This window comes from Rhynchophorus ferrugineus, unplaced genomic scaffold (genome assembly GCF_030347505.1).
Source record: "Rhynchophorus ferrugineus isolate W39M unplaced genomic scaffold, kcgeb_rfMv2 rfM10, whole genome shotgun sequence".
NCBI lineage: Eukaryota > Metazoa > Arthropoda > Insecta > Coleoptera > Curculionidae > Rhynchophorus > Rhynchophorus ferrugineus.
Window position 1 is genome coordinate 23,078,388 of NW_027472589.1, and position 23,122 is coordinate 23,101,509.

Sequence of the window (23,122 nt, forward strand, 5' to 3'; positions counted from 1 at the left end):
AATATGTTTTTGTTAACTTTTTTTTTAAATAAAATACAATGCAACTTCGATCTAAAGAAACCGAGGGAAATTAGAATATATTCGGTATGCCAAATTTGTATATAGAGGTTAGGTTGGATTATGATTTGTTTTAGCAAGGTAAGAACACTTCTTTATTAACCTCAACATTACATAGAAACACATGACTTTTTTCTGAGAAACAGATTATCCTGTTAAAGCGAATAATTTTCACCAGTAAATGAGAACTCACTTTAGCGAAAACAGAATCAAAATAGAAGTCACAATATTACCATATAAACATAGAAAATCAACAATGTCATTATGGTACCTTAGTTTTCATTTCTCTTGATTAGAGAAATTATTAGATATGAATGATTTGTTATCATAATGAAAGCACAATCCTATTCCATGATGGTCTTGACTACACCCTCATTTAAACTACCTTATTTGAGAAATACGCATTTTACATTTAGAGTGTTATGAGCATTTCTTATTGCCAAATCGTGTTGAGTAATTTAACTTAATTTAATTCCAACCACTTTCTATTAAATACACCTTATATTTACGCTATGTTGAAAATTCATGATACTTGGTTAACTTTTAGCTTTGTTATAGCTTTTTTCTTCTTTTGAAAGATCTGTAAAATCAGAAAGATATAAGTATAATAACAAATAGACAGAAAACGTATACAAATATGACCATAATTCATTCTTACCTTTACTATAATCTTCAAATAAGTTCTGTTTCCATATTATGTAAGGTATCCTTTGTTCCATAACAATCTACAAAATTATAATAATATTTGACAAATAATTCATACTTTATATACTTATTTTTGCATTATCTGCTGCTAATATTGCCTATGAAATAATTATATTACCTCATCAAAATGTAAATACAAAATTAACCTAAAAATTACATCTAATCACAACTGAGACTGTGGTACGGAAAGCGTGGTAGAAAAGGACGCGAGTTGTGAAAACTGTCAGGTTAGATTAGAACAAGTGCGCATGTGCAGTTCTAGCCGATAGAAACTTGTATTGTCATGGATAGCGAGGTTTTTACTGTCGTCTAATATTAAGGTATCAAAACAAAATACAGTGCAAACTCGATATAACGAAACTGGAGGGAATTAGAAAATATTTCTTACACCAAGTTATTCGTTGAGGTTTGTTATATCGAGGTTAGGTTGGATTACGATTAGTTTTCGCAATGTAAGAAAACTTGTTTATTAACACCAAACATTACATAGATCCTCATAGGTTTACTCTGTTAATGTGAACGATTTTAACTAATAAATGAGAAGAAACTTTAACGAAAACCCAATAAAAATTGAAACCACAATATCCGCATATAAACATCGAAAATCAACAATGTAATTGTGGTCTGCTTATCAATGGTGTTAGTTATCATATCCAGAGCACATTCCAATTCTGTGATGGATTTGACTACACCATCACTTAAACCACCTGTTTGAGAAATTGGTACAATGTAATTGATTTGTAGTATTGTCTATTATATTGTACTTTTCCCCGTCTTTCAGGCCTTTTTTTCAGGTCTTTCAGGAAAAAACGATGCATCCTTTAAGGCTATTCACGTTGTCATGCTGAAGAATAATAATAATTATTGTGTCTTTGCTCGTATTGCGGCCGTTTTTCGCTCACTGCTCGGTTCAAACGCATTAGTTATTAGGTTTTAGTAGCTCATAATATACCACATCAACTTGGGGGCATGGATATACTTTCCTGTTGATGATGATACGTGACCAGGTGGTCCCCAAGACTTTTTTCCCTTCGAATTATCGTAATGGATCGGGATTTTAATAGCAAGTAACAATGTGATGTAGAAAACCTTTGAGATTTTAGACTAATACGACACAAAATATCTAAATTTTTCGATCATTCCCATGTTCTTCTTCTTCGAGGGATTGAAAATGGTGTCTTGTGTTACCCCCAACAATTTTGCATATTCTTTTTACATGGATCATCATCGAATAATACCTTCATATTTCTTTGGCTGTCCAAAACTGTATTTGTATTTGTGTCAAAATTATTATTCATATGTTGAAATCGATGGAGCGTGATTGTCATAAGCTTCACACAGCATTCGATGACCTTCAGCAACTTTTTTTTCACGATGAAAAAATATTTTGTTCACATTTGGACGAAATGACACATACTGAAAAGTGACGTTGATTACAAATGTACCCGATGCGATTTAATAGACGGCAACACCATCTGTTATCCTTTAAAATTAATTTATAGGCCTTTATATATAGAATGAAATAGTACATATGTTTAATATGCAAATAAAACCATTGGGAAACAATTGGAATGATTGTCTAATTTTCGGGGCATTGTTTTGTTAACGCCCGTTATGTGTGAGTTAATTCATATCAAAGGTTTGTTCCAACATATATGTTCCCATCTTTTAAGATGGTTAGTAATTAACCATCAAAACAAAAGCTTTATTTCTCCTGTTTAATTTAAAGGGTTAAGTGAGTTTCAAAGACTTAAAGGTGTTTTTTTATTTAACTTCTTTAATATATAAAATAAAAGTACAACCTTAATATAACAAAACTGAAAGAATTTAGAAAATATTCGTTATACCAAGTTATTCATTACAATGAGGTTTGTTATATAGAGATTAGGTAGGACAATATAAGGAAGCTTGTTTATTTATCTTAACATTAGATACTCAACTGATTATCCTGTTAAAGCAAACGATTTTCACTAATAAATGAGAACTCACGTTAATCAAAACACAATAAAAATTGAAGTCACAATATTTTCATATAAATATAGGAAATCAACAATGTCATTATGGTACCTTAATCTTCATTTCTCTTGAATACGTAAATTATTAGATGTGATTGATTTGCATCATAGTCAGCACAATATTATTCCATGATGGTTTTGACTACACCGTCATTTAAACTACCTTTTTTGAGAAATACACATTTTATTATATCTAGAGCGTCATGAGCATTTCTTATTGTAAAATCGTGTTGAGTAATTTAACTTTCTTTTTCCTCACCTTCTTGCGCTTCTTCATTGGCAACTGGCAATACAGATGTGACTATTTCAGCATCACTGAGTCCTTCGTAAATGGCTAAATCACCATCAAAGCTAACTAACCTATCGAACTCAGTCACTCTTTTGAAAGCAGTTTGTAATTGTTTTCGACTTTTGGTGTTTCATATCAGCAAGATACTGCCTGACAATTTACTTTCTGCAGCCTTGGTCTAGTGGTTAAATTTCGAAGTGATGTTTGCAGGCAAATACTTCTTTTATGATTTTATGTTAGTTAGATTAGAAATGTCTCCATGTCCAGCAAAATTATTGAATAATATAAAAATTTTTCTTCATCTCATTTTCAAGACTTTTAAAGCCAATTGTTTAAAGCATCACATGTTATTCAGGCTTTAGTGTTGGACATGTTGGAAAATTATTGACAATTTTAAAATATAGTAGTTTTCTGTATATTCTAATTGTGACCGTTTTAGGTTTGTATGTCTCGCCACAGTTTGTTTCGTAAAAATATTGGTAGAAAAGTCCTGTTTCATTGACGTTAAAGATATCTTCAGGATAATATTCTGCAATTTTCCGCTTTACAAGTTTCTATTTCTACTCCTCACATACTTCTTCTTCCTTCTTATACTTTCGCCACATATTTTTCAAACAATAATCTCGTTTTGGTTTTTAAAATTAGGAAGCCATCCGTTATTGGGACGGAACTCTGCATGCCCCAATTTTACTGTTAAACTTTTGAGATTTTTCCCGTAGCATCTTCCTATATTTTCATTAGCTCTTATAGTCCTAGAAACATTCAAAAAATGTGTGAAATCGAGGAATTCGTTATAATCCCAAGTAAGTTCACGGCGGGATACTGATGCCGCGCTTGTTGGTTATTCCTTTTGTAATGTACTAGAAATATGAAAATAAACCTATACCGGCCTGTCTCTTAAAAAGATTGAGTGATTGTGTGTCGGCGTGTGGGTTTCTCGACGGATAAATTATGTAACAAGAATAGGCGATACATATATATGTTTAGTGTGCAAATAAACCCATTGCGAAATCATTGTAATAAATGTCTAACGTGGTCATTCATCGTTTCTTAGTTAGAGGATAATCGAGTGTTAGGAAGTATGGTAATATTGTTTAACTAGCCCGTTATATGTGAGTTCATTCATATCAAAGCTTTGCCTTGACATACTTTTCCTACATATATACCTTTTCTTTTTGACTTAAGGGGTTAGATGGGTTTCAATGAATTAAAAAATAGTTGTCATACCAAGTTTTAACAAGGTAAGAAAACTTGTTTATTGAACGATTTTCACTAATAAATGAGAACATACTTTAACGAAAACACAATCAAAATAGAAATAGAAAATTCGCATATACTCGTAAATATAGAAAATCAACAATGTAATTATGATGGTTTAGTCTTGATTTTGTTTCCTTTAATTAGAGAAATGATTAGATTAGTTATCATATCGAAAGCACTACAATTCAATTCCATGATGGTATGATGACTACACTGTTATTTAAACCACCTTTTTCGAGAAATACACATTTTGTTGCATCTACAACCTTGTGAACCTCTTTTATTGTAAAATCACATCGATGAATTTTCTTTTTCGCCTTTTTCACAATTTTTGAAAGTCAGTGAGTTCTTCATAGAGGACTAAATCATCATCAAAAGTAACAAACTCTTCTTGAAGGTTTAGTTCTTCCTGAATTTTTTCCGAGTCTTAGCAAGTTCGGCGAGTAGCAAGTTATTGTTCTCATCATCACATGGAACTTTAAATCAAATTTTTTTTGAAGCAGTTTAATTGTTTTTTCACTGGCTTAATTTCAAGTTCTGGCAATCATCCACATGGCTTGTAACACGTCAATTTTAGTTAGCGTTTGGTGTTCAATATCAGCAAGATACTGTCTGACAACTTACTTTCTTTGTAGAGTGCAACTTTGAATGATGCCTTGGTCCTATAGTTGAAGTGGTGTTTGAAGGAGACTGTTCATTTTTATATTTGTTGGATTAAGAATATCTCCGCGTACGGTACAATTATCGAAAAACTTTAGAATTTTGTACTTTATCTTCATCTGCTTATCAAGACAATTGTTAAAAGCATCACAGGTCATTCAAGTCTTAGTGTTTGACGTGTACTCTGTTGGAAAATTGTTGACATTTTACAAACATCGTGCTTTTTTCTGTATTTTCCAATTATGAGTGGTTTAAGTTTGTATGTCCCGCTGAAATTTTCGTACAAAGATTCATAGAAAAGTCCTGTTTCATTGATGTTAAAGATATATTCGGGATCATATTCTGCAAATTAAAATTATTAAGCCATCCGTTGTGTCCCAATTGTAGTGTTAGACCTAGTGGATTTCGAAACATTTGTAAAATTGATGAATTCGTTATATTATTGTTACACTGTATATATGTTTAGTGTGCAAATAAACCCACTGCGAAATAATTATAATGAATGTCTAACGTGGTCATTCATAATTTCTTAGTTGGTTCTAAAATGTAAGGCGGTTCAAGTTTGTTCGTTGCAAACCTATATCCGTGGGATGATCGAGTGTCGAAAAGTTTCGTATCATTGTTTTATTAACGCTCACTGTATGGAATAGAAAATGAAATTACCGGGACAGTGGGTTCATTCACATCAAAGCTTTGTCCTAACATATTTTTTCCCATCTTCTAAGATGTTAAGTAATGAACCATCAAAACAAATATGCTTTACTTTTTCTATTTGATTTAAGGGATTAGAGAAAAATCGTTTTACCAAGTTATTTGTTTTAATGAGGTTTGTGATATAGATGTTAGATGTGATGTAGATGTTACGTTTTAACAAGGTAAGAAATCTTATTTGCTAAAGCCAACCAACGTTCGATAACCACAATCTAATCTAACTAAATTGCAATAGTCTACGTCTGAGCAACTTTGGTGGTCATACACCCTGAACTGCAAGCTTCTACCCAAATTCCAGTATACTATGTTATTTCACGTCAACCTCAGCCCGCCTTTCGTGGATTTACACCCTAAACTACGGTGCTTGTGCCAGGAATCTACGAATTAGGATTGTTTTTCAAATAATATATTTTTCCTAATTTTTATCTAGGGGTCTTTTTGCACATCCAATCTACCTTTGGTGAATTTACCATTTCATAATTCCAAGGAATCCAGGATCCAACATCAAACTTATCTTATTTTCTCGATAAATAAATTAATTCAGGTTAATTGAATTAATTCTGCAGGGTTTAAAATAGAAATAAAATAGAAAAAAACAAATCTTTGAATATATAATTAAATGTACGGATCTATATAATAATATATTTAAATATATGAAAATCATTTAAAATGCATATTTTACGATAGTCTTACATTTAAAAGGTCGAGAAAAAATCAGTCATTTGTTTCTCTTTTTTTTTATCAACAATTGCCAAACACACTTTGATAGCGAGATTGTTTGGTCTACGTAAAATCTATTGGTACATTGTTTTAGGCATTGTTACTCAACTTAATCTGCTTCCGGCTGAAATGTTGATTCATTTATTAATTAAAAGAAAAGCTATTCTGAGGGATACGTTTCTATTATGAAAAAGTTAAAAATAAAATGTATTTTACATGATTTTGATGGTTATCGTTTTAACTAATATCAGGTTAAAATAGGCTATTAATTAAATCTATTTTTTAACATCTGTAGTTTTCCTGACATTAATCTTAAGAAATCACCAGGTTATTATTTAATAACAGGAGAATTACTGCAAAAACTACCAAGAAATGGAATTATAAAATTCACCAAATTGATCAATACAGCATTTAGATTAAAACATGTCCCAGGCATTTGGAAGATGGCGGAAATTATAATGACCCCAAAACCTGGAAAGTCACCAAACGAAATAAAAGCCTATAAATCTATATCACTACTGACACAGTAAGATTTGAGATTTTTGGAAAACTCCTGTTGAAAAGAATAAAACCGATCATAGAGAGAAAGAAAACCTATATCATAAAGACAAATTGTATGCTAGTCGGAAACGACTTGTAACAACGTAATAATTAAATATTTTAAAAAAATGTAATCTGTAGATTTCCTAACTAACCAAATAATTCATAACCATGTGATTAGTCATATTATCTAAGAATATAATGTTCTTCTAAATCTAAAGTTCATCATATTTTGTGTAATATTTATTATCATATATTATTTATTGTCATATTTTATATATTATCGTTATGGATAGTCTACAAATATGAGGTGAATTGTTAAGATAAAATTTTAAAGATATTATGAATGATTTTGTCAAAGATACTTCGAAGATCTATACAAATTCAATTATAATGTATAGATAAGATTTGATACAGGTTTCCAGTAATTTTATCTTAAAGCTGTTCAATATTAATTGTCGTTCATAGTAGTATATTTATTTCCAATTGTTTAAAAAGGTCTAGTCAAAATAATAAGACTGTTAACCACGATGCTAATATTTTCTTTTGTTTTTTTAAAGTTATGAAATATATAGGATTTTAAAAAATCTACTTGAGACCAATTTTATTTTAACAGTAAGAATTGGCGACTACTCTTATTCTAATTACTTCACTTATGGCATTTCACAGACAGTTTATATATATTTCAATATAAAGTTAATATCATTTGGGTCTGAAGGCTTATACAGAATCAATGTTTTCTGGCAGAACTGATTTTGAAATACTTTTTAGGTTGGTTGAATAGGTAGAATAGAATAGGTTGGTAGTTCATTGGTAGGACACGAGGACAGTTTGATGAGTCGGTGGCCTTTAGAATGAAATATTATATCTTCTCACCAAAAGGGTGCCTCTTTTTCAATATGCATTTTTTACTTTTCTCCAGCGTTTCTATTTTATTCCTTCGAAATAATCCGTTTTCTTAAAGACCACAAAATACGCATTGTCACACCAACAATTTCTTCAGGTTTACAAACAGGAAATAGGCGCTGGATGTTAAACTGGAAAATATTCCGGATGAGGTAGTTCGTAGCTCTATTTATCGATTTTTGTTTTGGTTAAGTCGCACGGTTGCGTTTATACTCCAGTTTATGAGTAAAATGTGTTGTATCTGATCAATTAAGATGCCTACATCTTCAGCTCTCTCGCGTAGTTTTATTATCCGACCGCTCAATGTCATTCCATGGGTTTTATCGACGATTTCTGGCATGACCACACCCTTTGAGCGATCTGAATGTTAAGCCTCACTTGTGCTGGTGGAACTACAACAAAAATCAGTAAACCATTACTTAATCATTGAAGTTTAAGGTGCACAGTCTTCATAGTATCTATAAAAACATTTCCTTGGCTTCGATGATTATTTTTTTGCACAGAAATAATGCTTGATTAGGACACGAAAATCACTTTTCTATATATTCGTTAAAGTTCGAGGAGAGACAGCCATTCAGATCGATATATTGTAAAAATGTGTGCACCTATGTTGGAAAATTCTTTATAATTCATTATCATAATATTGATAAATTGTTAAGTACCTTCTGATATATCTTAACAGTATAACTTACCTTATAAAACTTAACTAGGTTTATTGTAGCAATTTTATTTGAAATTAAACGAAAATAAAAGTACAATGCTCTATAAAATAAAAACTGTTACTTTAATTTAATTGACTGGGGTCAAAAAACAATTTCCTCAATGCTTATTTTCGGATTATACACATAAAGATGTACGCGGTCACGCCAACAGCCATTAAATTGGCATGGGAATTGCGAGAGTGGCGTCGCCACGGTTGTTGTTGGTTCTGCCAATAGAATATCGACGTTCAAATGGGAAAACATCAAAAAAGATCTGATCTTGCCAAGAAGATGACAATTTTTGATTTATTATTAATTAATATTTTTTTACTATACTAAAAATTAGGAGATTCTAGAAAATATTGATAATATGAATAAATTTTGAGGAGTTTTAGTAGATAATGCAACTTATGTTAGGTCGCACTAAGTGCAAAATCCATATTTTTTTCAGAATTTTTAAGAAGTCCAGAATTATAAACTGTTGTATGGTGTAAATTTATTTGTGCGAATATTTTTTATAATTTGAAGTTTTCAAGTAACTTTATGTTACTATGTATTTTATTAGGTGACATATGTTCTGATTCTGCTATCTTTCTGGTAACATTGTTACAGTGTATTTCAAGAACGATGTTGATTTGGAAACGGTTCAAACATCGTTATAATTTCGGATTTTAGTATCTCGAAGTCGTCGTCAGTGGTAATCAGAAGCCGCTGTGTGTGATCAGGACCCTGGGTACAGCCGAATTACCTTTTCGAGATGCAACACTATATCTTTCACAGCTCTCGAAACGCGTGGATCTGCTACTCTTTATTGCTGATCTTTTTTTATAATAATATGTCGTTCAATTTATTCATTTGATACTGACAGACATCTGCAGTAACATGCTGATTCCATCGTATACCTAGCAAGACTTTATGGCGTTGAATATTTCTTCTTCAATGTCAGTGCAAGATATCTCTCTCTCTAGACTAACCCGTGACGATTTAATTAAAATTATATATACGACAGAAAACTCTTCATTTTGTAACAATCTTCATTTTCAGACAGTCCGGTAGTTTCTTTTTGTTCTTTTTGGATCTTTTTCATTGCATGTAAATGACTGAAGACAGTTGATTTATCAGTTTGTGACGTTTATGAACAGTTTTATGACGGTATATGAATATCGCAAATTCAATTTTGAACGTTCTATGATTGGCGTCTGTAAAACACTGGCTTTACATAGAGAAGTGTCAAAAGCATAGAATTTAACTTTTATATTAGGTTGTTTAATAGTTGTTTACATTTATATATACATTTTCATCAAAATAAGTACTTAACATTATATATAATACTATAAATAATAATCCGTTACCTATGTCTTCTCCTGAAGTTTTGAGCATGATTCATATATTGCGATAAAGATATGTATTAGATTTTGAGGCAATCCAATAATTTAATCATTGTTTATTTAGTAAACAAGTGGTAGTGGAAAGTATCAGCTTCTTGTCAAAAATATTTGGTCTGGTTGAAGAAGGGTTACAGTTAAGAATTACTTACCATACTTACCATCTGCTTTATAACATAAACATAAACATGCAATTCTTGTCGTTGAAATAAAGTTATGAACCCATTATCATAAGCGTTTTTTTGTATTGTTACAGCATCGCGCACATTGAACATATGTGCGAATATTAGTTTCCCAGTTCTAATAAGTTAACGTTTTTGGTATATTTGTCGGAAGATTCGAGGTTTTGAACCGAAAATATTAAAAAATAAGGAATTGTAAGCTCAAAACAAATAAATGGAGGTCACTCTCGATTGAAATCGAAGTGTGCAGAATATTGAAAGAAAATAATACAAATTCTATATCGAGATGCATATAAAGTCTGTTAAATAAAATAGTGCGCTCACGTGATGTCAAAACGTCGCAATGTTGCCGCATGAATGTTCAGTTTTGGTTCATTTTGGCTTTGACATATAACAAAATACAAATCTAAATAAAATAGTCAAACAAAAATATTGTTATCAAGTATAATTCATTTTAACATTATAGTACATTTAACATACATCCACAATAGTTTGTAGGTAAGGGTTGTATTTTAATATATTTACATTGAGTTTCTTTTCACTTATGAACCACTTATAAAGTAGAATTCTAGGCACGTTTTATGTAGTTGTCTCCTGGAGGCCTAATAGGTGCACTAACCAATTGTACATGCAAGTAATGTATTTTTCATTAGAGAGGAAATTTTTTATCTTCTTTAGGGTATTTGATGTGGCTCGGTGAATGGAGGTAAAACGAAATGAAACAGTGGTGTTTACATTATGTGACCGTTATTTATTGGCTATATAAAAAAATGTGAATATTACAAGTATATAAAACGGATGGCAGCGGTGTTACCTGGTGACGAGGCTTGGGCAGTCGATGGTAGCACGTCTAAACCGAACGATGGTTGAGCACTGAATGAATCGAAATACCCTTCAATAACATCCCAGATAAACGTCTCGGGGTTGCCGCCAGCTATTCGTTATCGGGTTCTGGTTGGCGCTGCTGGCATCCCGCCCGTGTTCAACATCTGGGATTATATTTCTGGGTATTTTGTAGACCGTTATTCCACGATGTAAAATTCGACATGCCTCAGGGTCGCTACACTTCATTTTTTGTTTCCTTCGTCGCGGTGTTTCCTTGACAAGTCATTTTGATGTCACTGTATTTCTGATTCGGTTACATGTTCGAACGTATCAGACAGCATTGTATCTCTTTTTAACTATATTAAAATGAGAAGGAAAATATTGTGATTCTAAAACGAATTTAGAAATTGCGGCAGGCAATATATTAAATATATTGATGGGGTGAGTTCATTGTTATTTTATATGCATTATATATGTAAAATTTTATACCACCTGGTACTAGGTAAACTAATACATTCTGAGTGATATATAATCTTACTAGTCCAAATATGGGTAAAAGTAATAGCTAGAGTGATGGCAGCGGGACAATGATTTAAAAGAATTATAATGCACACATTTCTTGCGATATTTCCTCAAAATTAATTTGCATTTGTTTAATATAAAAGTATAAATATAATGCAATTACAACGATCTGTTTAAAAACACTGCTAGTTTAATTTAATGTCACTTTTATGAAACAACAATTTGCTCATTGCTTGTGTTTGAACTATAAACATAAACATGTAGACAGTCACGCCAGCAGCCAGTAAATTGGCAGGTAAATTAGGCTGACTTTGACATAGTTGTAGGTTCTGTCGGCGTGTTTTCAAGTTAAAAAGTATAGAACAACATCAAAAATAACTGTTCCTATGCGAAAAGTGAATTTTTAAATTGATGTCTAGTGTGATACTGTCATAATGAAGTTTTTCTATCGATAACTTTGCCATGGCTACGTCCAATGAGGTTTACAGTGGTAGTACATACAAGTTATAAAATGTGAAAGGGTTTAGAAAACAAAAACCCTTAATTTATTTCAAAATACTATTTTATTATTTTAACAGAAAGAAGAGAATGGCTTAATGGCGATATAAGGCTGTGGGTAAAAATAGATAGAAATAATCCCGACGTCTATTTTTAAATATATCACTCTTAACATCATTCAAAACAGATGGAAACCCTTCATATCATAGTGCAGTCTAGCTAGTCGTATAGTATAACAACCATTCAAGCAAGATTTAGTGTTTAACATATCCATAAAGTATAAACAATTTAGTATAGTGTTCAATATGTTTAGTGTTCTACTAAATGATCGATGCTTGCAAGACGAAAAAGTGTTTTGTGGCGAATTTTGACTGGCAACGGTAGTGGATCTACTATAATAATCGCAAGAGATTAATGGGATAATTCAAGAGAGCCATCCACATCGATACCATCAGATAATACATATCCATATGATTGGGTTAGCAAAATTTAGTCAATGGGAATATCTGCCGCATCTAGAGTATTCTCCAGGCATAGTGCTTTCTGATTTTCTACATATTCAGTTCAGATCTGGTCAGCATGGTCTATAAGTGTAATCCCACTGGGGCATGGTCGTAAATTTATGTTTGTTATAGTGCAAAACCAGCCAGCCTGGTTGGATAAAACCGAATACCTTCTCGTATGATTTTGTTGTTCACTCGCCAATCCATAGATTTAATGTCGAGAACCGTAGTTTGGAGCTCAGGTTAAACAGTAGGTAAAGTCCAGCTAAATCCTAGTTGGTATAAAGGAGACAAAATATAATTTAGTAAGTTAGTAAATTATATGGGCTCGGTGAATGGAGGTAAGACGAAATGAAACAGTTATGATTTACACGATGTGGTCGTTATTTATTGAAGTTGTGGCGACCGCCACAACCCTTTAGGCCACCACGAATTCACCACCAGCAAGCACAAAGGTTGGCAACGCCGGTGGATTGGTACCATACAGTTCCAGGCGATAAAAGACCATCACGACGACGTCTCGTTCTCTTTTCTTTTCTCCATTCCCTTGTAATAGTACCACTTCCACAGCGCTACCGTACTTCACCTAACCTAATATCCTTTCAATTCTCCCGTCGACCACATATAATTTAATATTAAAAATAAACAGTATTTCTTCAACCAGTGTTTTCAGTTCTCGTGCAGATTCCTCCCAAAAATAGTAGTGAGTGTTCTGACAAATAATCGCAGCGGCAGCCACACATTTCGACCGACTGACCGACCCGACGCACATTCCTACAAAGTGATATAAAATGTGGATAACACAAGTGATAAATCGTATCGGCGCTAGGTTTACCTGTAGATGTTGTTTGGACAGTCTATGGTTGTACGTCTGAACTGCGCGCTGGTCAGTGACTGAATGGTTGAAAGTACCCTTTTTTGGGCCTGATTTACCAGCTGAAAAGATTTCCTTGCTGATGTTAACTGAATTTATCAGAGAGAATTGCCCGTGAAGGCACTTTATTTTGGGGTATGTTTAGGACCTTTGGCGGCATGAAGGACCGCTTTTGGCGGGATAGTCTTCGGGGTTACCTGATTGGTAACATCTTTGACAGGGATCTGATGTGGAAATTGTTGGAGAGAGCTGAGGTTGCATGGATTTTCTTGTATAAGGAGAAAACGAACCGTCTTATTTCTGGTGTGTCAGTTTAACGATGAATTTGGGTAATTCTGACAAACCATGGCGCGTTCAGAGTTTTTTCCGGCCTGATATCAAGTGTTAGATCCATATAACATGACGGGTCTGATAAGCAGCTTGTAAAGCAAAACTTTAATCATCGGAGACAATTTACTTTTTCTACAGATGAGAGGGTTAAGCACTGTGGCGACACGGTAGCCTTTGGAGATTGCTCTATTTATCTGTGACGACCATAGAAATCTACGGTCAAAGATGAGGCCGAGATATGTGATTGTTTGTCGCCACGGGATTGAGACTTTTTCCACTCTCAGCTGACAGGCGCGGATGTCTCTCTGATTGTGAACGATTATGGCTTGGGTTTTTTGGGGGTTGATTTGCAACCTCCAGAAATTTAACTGTGGCATTTAATTGAATTTGAAGTTTTCTCTGAGCGGCATCTACAGAACGGGAACTGGTGAAGAAAGCTGTGTCATCTGCGTATTGGGTGGATTCCACATCTTTCTTCATTGGGATGTCTGAAATGAAAAGGTTGAATAATGCTGGGGCTAATGGGGAACCTTGGAGGACTCCTGCTTTGACTGATTTAGGACTGGAGGGTGTATTACCGATCTTTACTTGAAATGATCTATCCGGCAAAAAGGAACGCAGTAAAATTATCAGGTCTTCGGGTAAACCTGCTTCGATGACTTTGTGTATTAGGCCGTCGTCTCAAAATCTAGTGGTCTGATGTGCACATGAATGTTTGGCTCTGAACCCTTGTTGTTCATCTGGTATGATATAGTTCTGCTCACTGAACCGGTTGAGTGCAAAAAGGATCGCTCTTTCAGCAATCGTGGACATTGAACTAAGCAGACTGATGGGCCTGTAGACTGAAGGCGAAGAATCTGCTCTTTTTTTTTGGAATCACGACTATGTGTTCATGTTTCTAAATTTTTGGGAAGTGTTGCATCTGCATGATGGAATCTATGATGTTCATCGTATCCAGGTGCCTTTTTGGGTTTAATATTGCTGATGATTTTTTGTAACACCTTTGGTGAAACTAGATGGTTTTGGAGATAATTTGGAGGCGCTATTTTCGCTAAATTGTTGGCCTCTCTGATGACTTTTTTATTTCCGAGTGGCGCCACTTTTTAAAAGGTTATTTATTTTTCGAACGATTCTGCCAGGAGCTCGGCTTTTTCGCTGTCTGAGACTGCGAAGTTACATGACCCTTCAGATTTCAGGGAGGAATGTCTTTTTTGACTTTCTCCGCTAGTCCCACTTCTCCTCTCTCCAGACCTTGACTGTCTCACGGACATGACTGCATGCCTCGTTGGCCTTTCTTTTATCTTCGGGGTCTATGGTTACACGAGCTCTTCTGTGGAGTCTGTTCTTATGGCCTCTGTTTTAATTGCCTTGCGGAGGTGGAATTGTGACCGTTGCCTGTTTGTGAGCATTTTGAATATCATTTGTGAGCTTGAAAGTATCCTTAAATAACATCTCATATACACGTCTCGGGGTTGATATTCGATATCGTATATTATTTGTCTGGGATTATATTTCTGAGTATTTTGTAGATCGTTATTCCTCGATGTAAAATTCGACATGCCTCAAGATCGCTACAATAACAAAACAATAAAAGAAACAACATTGTACGCCTATTACTATTGTTATTTGTATGTTTAATATTTTCGTGTTGAAATAGTACTTTAATTTAATAGGTCTTTACCAAACAATTTCTTCGCTTTTTATTTTTAAATTATAAACATAATGTACATAGTCACGTCGACACCCATTAAACTGACAAGGAAATTACGCGGCTGGCTTCGGATTGGCTTCGTTCTCGGTTTCGCTGGCCTATATCAACGCTGAAATGGAACAACGTCAAAAGGCAATCGATCCTACCGCGAAAATGGAATTTTTTAATTAACCCCTAGCTTGATGTCGTACTGATTAATTTTCGTGAATATTACTTTCATGATTTATATTTCGTTAATGTTAACCATCTAGTCACCGAAAAAAGAACATTCATTGAATGGTCTTGTTATTTTAAATAACACGCTTCTAAAAATAGACGCAAACCCTTTTTCGAGTTTCATTAATAAAGTATAAATTACCACAAGCTCGTTTTATTCTATATTGATTTGATCTAATTTTCTTATTTTGTTTACTAACAACATTGGCGTCTCGACAATATCGTTTCAATTTTATTGACTCTTGGTTATTATTGACTGTTAATACACTTTGGGATTTATTAGTCGGTGAATGGGGGTAGTTGGAAATGAAATACTGGATGAACAAATACAACTCATTTGAGCAGCGAAATGGTTGAGGAATATATGTTATTGAAAGGAGGTAGAAATAGTTCGAGATAAAATATAAAATACTAGCGACCCGCCCCGGCTTCGCACGGGTGCAATGCTGATACTAAATTAAATACACTACAGAAAAAATATGAACGTTGTATATAAAAACATAGCGGCCCGCTCCGACTTTGCACGGGCATAAAATATATATGATTAAAATCGATCCAGTATTTTTGGTTCATTCATTACTGCCCTTGGCCTGCACGCATTAAATTTGGAGTAAAACAATTCCTCTTCCCCTATACTTACTATGAAGATTTCCTGCTATCTTTGGAATATCTAAATTCATACAATTTTTATTACATTACACATTTTTAAACGCAAATTTTAAATTTGTAATATCTCCGAAAATATTTGTTTAATTTACATGCTGTAAGGAACCATATTGATCTATATTAATTGCACACTGTATTTAAGGTACTTAATTCGATAAGGATTAATGCCGTATTGCTTAAAATAGCTTCGTAAATAAGCCATTTTCTCACGTAAAAAGTAAACAATAAAAATGGTTAATGTGGGTTATCCCTAAAAGATAAACATATACCATCGCGGACTTTTTTGTAGACCTTTTTATGGTGTACGATACTGTAGTACATTAATTTGATCTAACTCGTAGGGTTAGGCAGCGTTTTTGCTAATTGCTAAATAAGCCTAAAAAAATAGGTTAATTTACGACATCACGTTAGAAACCTCTAAAATTAGCAATGTTGCCTTAGTATATTATGCATGTATTATACATATAAACCTTCCTCTTGAATCACTCTATCTATTGAAAAAAACCGCATCAAAATCCGTTGCGTAGTTTTAAAGATTTAAGCGCACATAGGGATATAGGGACAGAAAAGGCGACTTTGTTTTATACTATGTAGTGAAGATGAAAGAAAGAAAAACAAAACGACATTGAAAAGCAAAAAAAAGGACACACAAAAGACTTGGTTTCCATATTGAAGTCGGGTTTTTTTTGAATTAAATCTACTGAACGTTCGTTTAAGGATAGTGTACATTTCGTAATGGTTACGGATTTTATCTTGGATCAATTCGGGAGTTCAGATACTGAGATTCTTCTAAATTAATTAAAAAATAAGGAGGCTGTTGTGTCAGATGGGATCTCCTTTATTGAGATTGATATCTATAAACCAATTGGTTGCTTCACCGCAATTGGTTTATAGATTGGTATCAATACTTTCATGATGTTTTTTTTCAAAAGAGCCAAATTGGTACCAAATTGAATGTTATGACTAGTCTCCATTCAGTGTTCAGTCAAGGTTGAATTGCATTTATTCTTGCACTTATCACGCAGTTTCTTTCGTCCATATAATGTATAGCCGATTCAAAGTTTTTTTTTGTACATACGTCATCAAGATGTTTAATGTATTGCCGCAATTTGTAAATTCGTTTTAGAATCACACCTCTCATTTTATTCTAGTTAAAAAGAGACACAATTCTGTCTTATTAGTTCGAACACGTAAAGGAATGAGCCTGTCAAAGTCGTCCGGTTGTTAGTTGATTAAACTCAAAGTCATGCAACTGTACTAGTTTTTTTTGTTCTGGCCTAAAAACCAGGCGGTGGAATGCATGACGCATACCTGGTCGCGGAGACTTGCCCTGGAGTGACAAGTTTGACCGGGTTATGTCGGACTGCCTCTGGGCTTACCAATACACTAAACAGAAACCGCCTCACAGTTGACCCCTGTGGATCACTACTGCTACTGCATTAAATTTGGGGATATGGCACCCGCTGATCGGGCAGCCGTTATTGGGCACGAGGGCCCGGTGATTCTATTGATTCGAGAACCTGAGTTAACACACAACTGGGTACTGTTGTATGGGGGCAAATGTTATGACTGTAGCGACGGATGAGGTCATTTCAGCCTGGAAAAGGGGGGAGCTTGGCGGTGACGCGGTACTAAGCTCCCAGCATGTCGACCAGCTCGCGAACAAGCGCGTTTTCAGAAGAACTTGAGCTGAGTTGTTGTTTGTGGAATGATTGAGATATGAAATGCTTGATTTCTGGAGTGTCAGTTTCCCTATGAATTTGATTATTTCTGACAAACCATGGACCATTTAATATTCTCCTGAGGATCTTATTTTGGAAAACTTGAAGCCGTTTGACCTGGTTGGGTGTAACAAACTTGAAGTAGACATTAGATCCGTAGAGAAGTACGGACCGAATTAACATCTTGTAAAATAAGCATTTCATGGAGATGGGAAGTCTGCTAGAAGGGCAGATCAGAGAAGATAGCAGGTTTGCTATCACCGAACCTTTTTGGATTGCTTTCTGGATTTGGGAATGCCAACCGAACCGCCGGTCGAAGTGAAGACCTAGGTACGTGACGTTATCCAGCCATGGAATTATTGAGGTGTCGATCTTAAGTTGCGAATTAAACGCTTCTTATGGAAAATGATGGCCTGGGTTTTCAGGGGGTTGATTTGCAATCTCTAGAATTTGAACCACTTGACCGCATGATCGAGCTGCTTCTGTAGACGTTCATCAATTGTAACTTCGAACCTAGCGGCCGTGAAGAAAGCAGTGTCGTCAGCGTAAAACGCGACGTCAATGTGCTCTTTTCTCGGCAGATCTGAAATAAAGAGGTTAAATAAGGCTGGGGCCAGCGCGGAACCTTGAGGTACGCCAGCATCGATTTGTTTACGACTGGAAAGTAATACCCTGATCTTGACCTGGAAAGATCTGTCCGAGAGATAGGACTTGATGAGAGCGGTTAGGTCTTCTGGGAGGCCTAACCGCACGCACTTTGCGATCAATCCGTCGTGACAGACCTTGTCGAAGGCTTTGGTTAGGTCCAGAAGAACTGCTCCAAGCTTTTTGCGTTGGTCAAGAGCATGATGGATGTGTGCGGCCAGACGGGTAGCCTGATGGACGGATGAGTGGTGAGCGCGAAAGCCGAATTGTTCATCTGGAATGATGTTGTTTTCCTTTGTGAAAGAGTTGAGAGCGTAGAGTATTGCCCTCTCGGCAAGCTTCGAAATGGCGCTGAGAAGGCTGATAGGCCTGTAATCAGATGCAGATGATTTTGCCTATACTAATGACACCCAACTGTACTAGTGCAAATATGGGCACTAAAACATCAAACCAACTAGTAATCCAACGCATCCAAAACAAAGTTCTACGACTAATTACCAATGCTTATCGATACGCAACCAACGTGAGCTAGACGATATATTTTTAAATAAACTTTGGGCATGTTTATATCATTTGAGTTTCTATATCTTTGCTGTTGGTTTAATAGTTGTATTTTTCATAGCATTTTTCCTAATTGTTGTTGTTTCATCTAGAATAAAGTTAGGATCCATTCTCTCCTCATATATCTTGTAGCGACCGCTACAACCCTTTAGGCTACCTCTGTTGCTTCTACATTAAGCTGATGGATTGACCAGCGTTGCCAACCTTTGATGTACCAATTTACCCGTGCGGTTACCGGCTAAAAAAGCCTTACCACGACGACGTCTCTCTCTCTTTTTCAAGTGAGGACGCACTCTCCTTTCGAAAACAGATTGTAATCTGTAATCGTATCCGCAGGAGTCCCGCAAGGTGCTCTACTAGCCCCTGTCCTGTTCAACCTTTATATGGCTGATACAGTTTTCTTTACCATCGGTTACAGTCCCGACGCCATCCGCGACAGATTTCAAGTCCAACTGAGCCAGGCGATTGCGTGGTGCAAATTCTGATGGTTGCAGATAAACCCGAGCAAAACTCAGGCTATTCTGTTCCATCGCTAGAAGAAGTTCCGTGCTTATCGCCTCCAAATCGATAAAGTCCCTATCCTCTGGATCCAGAGGGTATCATACCTCGGTCTCCAGTTGGACCGCAGATTTCAATGGTCAGCCCATCTAGCACGCTATCTGCAAGCGCAATGACGTGTACAGTCTACTGTTCCCACTCCTCTGCTGAAGAAGTAAACTCCCAATCCCCCAGAAAGCGACTCTGTATAAAATGCTAGTCCGTCCAATCTGCCTCTTCGGAGCACCGCTGTAGTACAGGCACGTCTCTGAGAGATAACCAACCAACCTACCCATCCACAAACCCCGGTAGAAAACCAACTACGACAATCCCACATTTTATTTAATTATTTTACAATTTTAAGCATTATAACTGCTAATTGACTTCCTTATTGTGTTTGGATTCCTTATAACGCATAACCGATGGAAGAGTTTTGGCCTCTCAGTTTTTATTAACATTTCTTGAGCCGTGTCGACATTCTAATATTAATCAATCAACAGTCCAAGGTTTCAAAGAAATGATCAGATGGCGTCTGGCAACAATGCTTGTAGGAATGTTCGTCTTGACGGTCGGAATGTGTGGCAGTCGATGCGATTGTTTGTCCGAACACTCACTACTATTTTGTGGAAGGAATTTGCACGGGAACTGAAAACACTGGTTGAATAAAAATCTGTTTATTTCGATGTTGAATGATACACACACAGGATATTAGGTTAGGTAAAGAAAGTGCGAATACGCTATGGAAGTAGTACTATTACAAGGTATACATAAAATAGAAGAGAGAGAGAGAGATCGTCGTGAAGGTTTTTTATAGCCGGGAACCGTATGGTATCAATCCACCAGCGTTGCCAACCTTTGAATTTAGTGTAGATGTAATAGTGGTAGTAGCCTGGGGTTGTAGCGGTCACTACATGTTACCAGGCCAGAAATATAAATAGCAACCTTCGGAAAAGCGTATATTTGCGAAATGTAAACCTATTTCTTTTACGAAATTGTTGACAATATACTAAGTTATGTATGCTTCCCACTGATGCCCCAATGCACATGTCAAAAGTGTCAATACTTTCAGTCTCCGATCACTGATTATTTATTATTCCAACAAACTGATTTAACGCGATATCCCCATAGAACCCATAACGAGTGTAATTCGAAGTGCTAGTGCGAAGTATTCTGAAAGACTATTACTGCATCCCATTGCACTCGCCAAAGAGTTAAATGTGCGCGATGACAGTGAAGTGCATAGGCTCAAACGCAAACTACCATTCGAACTGATTAATAAACACATAGAGTGCAATTTAATAATTTCTAGAATAAGTTATAATATTTATTAGAATAAGTTAGGATAGACTTTAAAATAAGTTAGAATGGTATCTAGAATAAGATTTAGATTATAAGTTTTACAGCAGATCACTTACTGAAGTGATCTTCTACATGTTAGGATGGTTATATTATATAACGGAAATCAAACAATAATATTTATTGCCCACGGGCAGATTGTTGGCGTTCGAAGAGATTAATTAAAAAAAATATTACGATATTCTAGATTTCTTCAATCATTTGTGATATGTTAAATTATTTTAACAGCCTGTTATCAATATTCTATGATTACTAACGAAGGTACATTATCACAAATTTAGTAAATACAAATATTTTACCACAGCCAATATTTGAAGTTTTTATTGTAATTGTAAAATCATATGTTTCTGTTTACCTATGCTAGATATTTATCAACCTGCTTTAGTACTTAACCATCACATAAACTAACGATTTATTTATTTGATAAATACTGATATACGATTGACGTGTTTTAAATCATCATACAACTCGTTCTTTTATATTACATAAACATTACCATATTATGCTGTTAAATAATGCTACTGCTGGTTTAATATGCCGTAATCTATTGTATTTATAGCTATTTATCAATAAATATTTAATTTTCTTTAATGATATAAGCTATTGATTACTATCTGGTTGTTGTAAATTTGTTTTTGCTGTTTTGCATACAAAATAATTCCATTATTTTAAAATAATTTTTATTACTAAGAATATGTTGCTAAGAACAATCATTTGTGATAATTTCTGCGCCCATTTTTCGATTGTTTTAAATGTAGCCCCAGGAAATCATCAGGCTACGATTAATAGCAGGGGAATTACTGCAAAAACTACCAGGAAAGGGAATTATAAAACTCACCAACTTGATCAATGTAGCATTCAGATTAAAACATGGTTCAGACATTTGGAACATGGCGGAAATTATAATCATTCTAAAACCTGGGAAGTCACCAAACGAAATAAAAGCCTATAAACCTATATCACTGCTGCCAGTAATATCTAAGGTTTTTGAAAAACTCCTGTTGAAAAGAATAAAACCGATCATAGAAAGAAAAAACCTAATACCAACACACCAGTTTGGGTTTATTAACAAGCACTCAACAATTGACCAGGTCAACAGAATAACGATGTTATTGAAAAGGCCTACGAAAGTAAAAAAGTATGCTTAGCTATATTTTTAGATGTAGCACAAGCGTTCGATAAGGTTGGGCATGAAGGCCTTGTTCATAAACTACAGAAAATGCTACCAAAACGAGACATCGAACTACTAAAATCATATATTACAACCAGAATATTTAGAGTCAAGCAAGAAGAAGCTTACTCTACAATAAAAGAAGCTAAAGCAGGTGTACCACAAGGAAGTGTACTGGGATCAATGCTTTATCTACTCTACACTTGTGATATACCACAAATGGAGAGTATTATGGTGGCTACATTTGTTGATGATACTGCGATTATAGCTGTCGAAGACAATACTGAAGAAACCTCACGAAAATTACAACAGGCAAGTGACAATATAAATAATTGGACACAAGCTTGGAAAATAAGAATTAATGAAAGTAAATATGTACATGTGCAGTTCACCTATAAACAGACCGTACAAGCACCAATAACCTTAAATAATACTATCATTCCATATAGCAACAACGCTAAATATCTCGGAATGAATCTGGATGCAAAACTTTGCTGGAAGGAACATATTGTGGCGACCGCCACGACCCTTTAGGCCACCACCAATTCACCATCAACAGCTATAAAGGTTGGCAACGCCGGTGGATTGGTACCATGCAGTTCTGGAGTATAAAAGGCCATCACGACGACGTCTCGCTCTCTTTTCTTATCACCGTCCCCTTGTAACAGTACCACTTCCACAGCGCTACCGTACTTCCTTCACCTTAACCTAATATCCTGTCAATTATCCCATCGACCACATGTATCAATCGCACGTTAAAATAAACAACTTTGATTCAACCAGTGTTTTTAGTTCCCGTGCAAATTCCTTCCAAAGATAGTAGTGAGTGTTCTGATAAATAATCGTAGCGGCAGC

General features: G+C 34.9%; 1 protein-coding gene and 1 long non-coding RNA gene across 3 annotated transcripts in view; one reads left to right on the forward strand and one right to left on the reverse strand.

Moving 5' to 3' along the window:
* Pka-R1 (Protein kinase, cAMP-dependent, regulatory subunit type 1) overlaps nt 1–23,122 on the forward strand; it is a 191,676-nt gene that overhangs the window by 75,969 nt on the left and 92,585 nt on the right. The gene's annotated exons all lie outside the window — the stretch shown is intronic.
* LOC143203862 (uncharacterized) lies at nt 13,042–13,614 on the reverse strand. The gene is made up of 3 exons (XR_013007456.1): nt 13,551–13,614; nt 13,315–13,432; nt 13,042–13,253 (listed from the first exon to the last, which is right to left on the reverse strand). It is a non-coding gene; the product is annotated as an uncharacterized LOC143203862 (long non-coding RNA).